Source organism: Stomoxys calcitrans, chromosome 4, assembly GCF_963082655.1.
Source record: "Stomoxys calcitrans chromosome 4, idStoCalc2.1, whole genome shotgun sequence".
In the NCBI taxonomy this organism is placed as follows: domain Eukaryota; kingdom Metazoa; phylum Arthropoda; class Insecta; order Diptera; family Muscidae; genus Stomoxys; species Stomoxys calcitrans.
Window position 1 is genome coordinate 135,949,200 of NC_081555.1, and position 4,521 is coordinate 135,953,720.

A 4,521-nucleotide genomic window follows, 5' to 3' on the forward strand; every position below is an offset into this window, starting at 1 on the left:
ACGAGCTGTATGACGACAATAGCATAGGTACACGTACCAAAATATCACTGCTGCGTTGGGTAGGTCATGTTGTCAGAATGTATGAAGAAGCTTCCGCAAAGAAATTTTTGAAGGCAAACACGGTGGTACACGCAAACCGGAAGGCCAAAACCAGATGGAAAGATCAAGTGGTGGGAGACACCTCGAAACTTGGTATCAATGATTTTAGAATGATTGCAGTAAAGTAAAGTAAAGTAAAGTAAAGTAAAGTAAAGTAAAGTAAAGTAAAGTAAAGTAAAGTAAAGTAAAGTAAAGTAAAGTAAAGTAAAGTAAAGTAAAGTAAAGTAAAGTAAAGTAAAGTAAAGTAAAGTAAAGTAAAGTAAAGTAAAGTAAAGTAAAGTAAAGTAAAGTAAAGTAAAGTAAAGTAAAGTAAAGTAAAGTAAAGTAAAGTAAAGTAAAGTAAAGTAAAGTAAAGTAAAGTAAAGTAAAGTAAAGTAAAGTAAAGTAAAGTAAAGTAAAGTAAAGTAAAGTAAAGTAAAGTAAAGTAAAGTAAAGTAAAGTAAAGTAAAGTAAAGTAAAGTAAAGTAAAGTAAAGTAAAGTAAAGTAAAGTAAAGTAAAGTAAAGTAAAGTAAAGTAAAGTAAAGTAAAGTAAAGTAAAGTAAAGTAAAGTAAAGTAAAGTAAAGTAAAGTAAAGTAAAGTAAAGTAAAGTAAAGTAAAGTAAAGTAAAGTAAAGTAAAGTAAAGTAAAGTAAAGTAAAGTAAAGTAAAGTAAAGTAAAGTAAAGTAAAGTAAAGTAAAGTAAAGTAAAGTAAAGTAAAGTAAAGTAAAGTAAAGTAAAGTAAAGTAAAGTAAAGTAAAGTAAAGTAAAGTAAAGTAAAGTAAAGTAAAGTAAAGTAAAGTAAAGTAAAGTAAAGTAAAGTAAAGTAAAGTAAAGTAAAGTAAAGTAAAGTAAAGTAAAGTAAAGTAAAGTAAAGTAAAGTAAAGTAAAGTAAAGTAAAGTAAAGTAAAGTAAAGTAAAGTAAAGTAAAGTAAAGTAAAGTAAAGTAAAGTAAAGTAAAGTAAAGTAAAGTAAAGTAAAGTAAAGTAAAGTAAAGTAAAGTAAAGTAAAGTAAAGTAAAGTAAAGTAAAGTAAAGTAAAGTAAAGTAAAGTAAAGTAAAGTAAAGTAAAGTAAAGTAAAGTAAAGTAAAGTAAAGTAAAGTAAAGTAAAGTAAAGTAAAGTAAAGTAAAGTAAAGTAAAGTAAAGTAAAGTAAAGTAAAGTAAAGTAAAGTAAAGTAAAGTAAAGTAAAGTAAAGTAAAGTAAAGTAAAGTAAAGTAAAGTAAAGTAAAGTAAAGTAAAGTAAAGTAAAGTAAAGTAAAGTAAAGTAAAGTAAAGTAAAGTAAAGTAAAGTAAAGTAAAGTAAAGTAAAGTAAAGTAAAGTAAAGTAAAGTAAAGTAAAGTAAAGTAAAGTAAAGTAAAGTAAAGTAAAGTAAAGTAAAGTAAAGTAAAGTAAAGTAAAGTAAAGTAAAGTAAAGTAAAGTAAAGTAAAGTAAAGTAAAGTAAAGTAAAGTAAAGTAAAGTAAAGTAAAGTAAAGTAAAGTAAAGTAAAGTAAAGTAAAGTAAAGTAAAGTAAAGTAAAGTAAAGTAAAGTAAAGTAAAGTAAAGTAAAGTAAAGTAAAGTAAAGTAAAGTAAAGTAAAGTAAAGTAAAGTAAAGTAAAGTAAAGTAAAGTAAAGTAAAGTAAAGTAAAGTAAAGTAAAGTAAAGTAAAGTAAAGTAAAGTAAAGTAAAGTAAAGTAAAGTAAAGTAAAGTAAAGTAAAGTAAAGTAAAGTAAAGTAAAGTAAAGTAAAGTAAAGTAAAGTAAAGTAAAGTAAAGTAAAGTAAAGTAAAGTAAAGTAAAGTAAAGTAAAGTAAAGTAAAGTAAAGTAAAGTAAAGTAAAGTAAAGTAAAGTAAAGTAAAGTAAAGTAAAGTAAAGTAAAGTAAAGTAAAGTAAAGTAAAGTAAAGTAAAGTAAAGTAAAGTAAAGTAAAGTAAAGTAAAGTAAAGTAAAGTAAAGTAAAGTAAAGTAAAGTAAAGTAAAGTAAAGTAAAGTAAAGTAAAGTAAAGTAAAGTAAAGTAAAGTAAAGTAAAGTAAAGTAAAGTAAAGTAAAGTAAAGTAAAGTAAAGTAAAGTAAAGTAAAGTAAAGTAAAGTAAAGTAAAGTAAAGTAAAGTAAAGTAAAGTAAAGTAAAGTAAAGTAAAGTAAAGTAAAGTAAAGTAAAGTAAAGTAAAGTAAAGTAAAGTAAAGTAAAGTAAAGTAAAGTAAAGTAAGTAAAGTAAGTAAAGTAAGTAAAGTAAGTAAAGTAAGTAAAGTAAGTAAAGTAAGTAAAGTAAGTAAAGTAAGTAAAGTAAGTAAAGTAAGTAAAGTAAGTAAAGTAAGTAAAGTAAGTAAAGAAAGTAAAGTAAGTAAGTATGTAAAGTAAGTAAGTAAAGTAAGTAAGTAAAGTAAGTAAAGTAAGTAAAGTAAGTAAAGTAAGTAAAGTAAGTAAAGTAAGTAAAGTAAGTAAAGTAAGTAAAGTAAGTAAAGTAAGTAAAGTAAGTAAATTAAATAACCACCTCTGCAATTTTTTTTATAATTGTCGTCTGGATTCTAACCCAGGCGTTCAGGGTCATTAGCGTACATGCCAGCCTGTGCGCTGCGTTAGCCTCCTATCTATCGATCTATATGGCAGCTATATTTGATTATTTTTTATATATTTTGCCCGGTCAAAAGAAGAAATCATTTTTAAGGCTGTAGAGTGATTAAAATTGACAGACATAAACGAACAATATTGGAAGGGCCCTTAAAGAATTCTGTCTTTAGATTTCTGAACCCTTTAAAGGTTCTCCTCTGCTGACTTTCATTCACAGTTGGAATGTCCCCTGATATGCTGTTGTACAGTTAGTCCATTGTAAAAACAAAGTTAATATACTCAGTATGACATTAGTGGCGTATAAAGTGAAAAGATACAATAAAAACCGAAAAATTAGTCCCACAGCCTACGGGATTCCCGTGGAAATTCCCCTAAAAATTTTTTTTCCCACAAGACTATTTATTTTGGGATTATATCTATTTTTTTTTCATCAAATTTGGGTCACCTCAAAATTTTTGATACATTTCCAAAATGACTAAAATCGTGCAAAAAATGGGTCATTCTTCTCTAATTTCGACAATTGTCATTGTATCGAGAGGAAAAAAAGTGAGACAAATAAAAATTTAACTAAAAAAAATACAATACATAAAATGGAAAATCGCAGTCAGTAAAACTATTTATGAGTGGTCATTTAGAAAAACATAAATGATGTGCCTCAATAGATAGGTAGGTCGGTCGATCGGTCGGTCTTTGGCGCAAAAGTCATTTATCGCCTTTCTGGCTGTCTGCCCACTCTGACCGGGTAGAAACAGTAGCAAAGCCTGTCGGCTTTTTGAATAGTCTCTTGTGTTCTTCGATACTAGTACTATGTGGAGAAATTGCCACCAACGTCCCACATACGGGTAGTACGTCACACAGTTCGCTATGGTGGGGCACAAAACAATTTAACGCAAGCAGCAGGATTACCAAAAATAAATTGACCCAGTTTAGAACAGCGACTTGTGCGAGAGAGACCATTTAGATCTTCTATTGCAAAAAGCACCAACAAATATTGAAACCTCAAAGCAGATACTATTAGCAGATAGTTTGCGTTTTTTTATCACATCTAGAACGCGTACACACACAACATGACCCAGGAGCAACATACGCACATTGTCTGATATAAATTGTTTCGAGTATCGGTTGGCAATTGTCTATGAAACCATTAATGTGCCCCCCCCCCACCAGATCCCCATATTCCCCCCAAAATCCTACAAATGCTTTGAACTACCATTTGGTATAAACAAAACAATGCAATGCGAGTACAAGTGTGCCCCAGGCAAACTGGCAGATGAATTCGTTTTGTACTTTTCAATCAAGGGTCTGTTTATAAATAATGTTTGTCCACGACCACGAGTTATCAATCAAAATTTTAAAAAATATTCCTTGGCAATTGACCAATTAATCATCGAACTATTGACTGAGAGTGCTGCAATTTAGGATAACCGAGACAAGTAAAAATGCACTAAGTCACTTTAGGTCGAATCTTGGGAACTCTCATACAAGAATTCAAAAAAATTGCAATATTCTGCTTAGGTTAGACATATGTCTGAGTATACTTTGAAGAATCCTTATCGATGAATGAATGAATGGCCTCTGGGGACAAAAGAAATCAGTGAGGGGGTTGAGTTCATATAGGGGCTAAAGAAGGCGAACAAGTAAAATAAAGCTAAGTTCGGCCGGGCCAAATCGTATACACGCTCCACCATGGATCTCATTTGTCAAATTCTTTGTTCTCTCCATAGGCAAACAAAGGATAATGGATAAGAATGGCTATGCTATTGGAGCTGTATGAGGTTAAGAACCGCTTCGGGCCATTTTTGGATTGGATGCTGGAGACCTTAGTAGAAACCATTGTGGAAAATTTCATAAAAATCAGTTCAGGAAGTGTCATAAGAGATCGGTTTATCCGA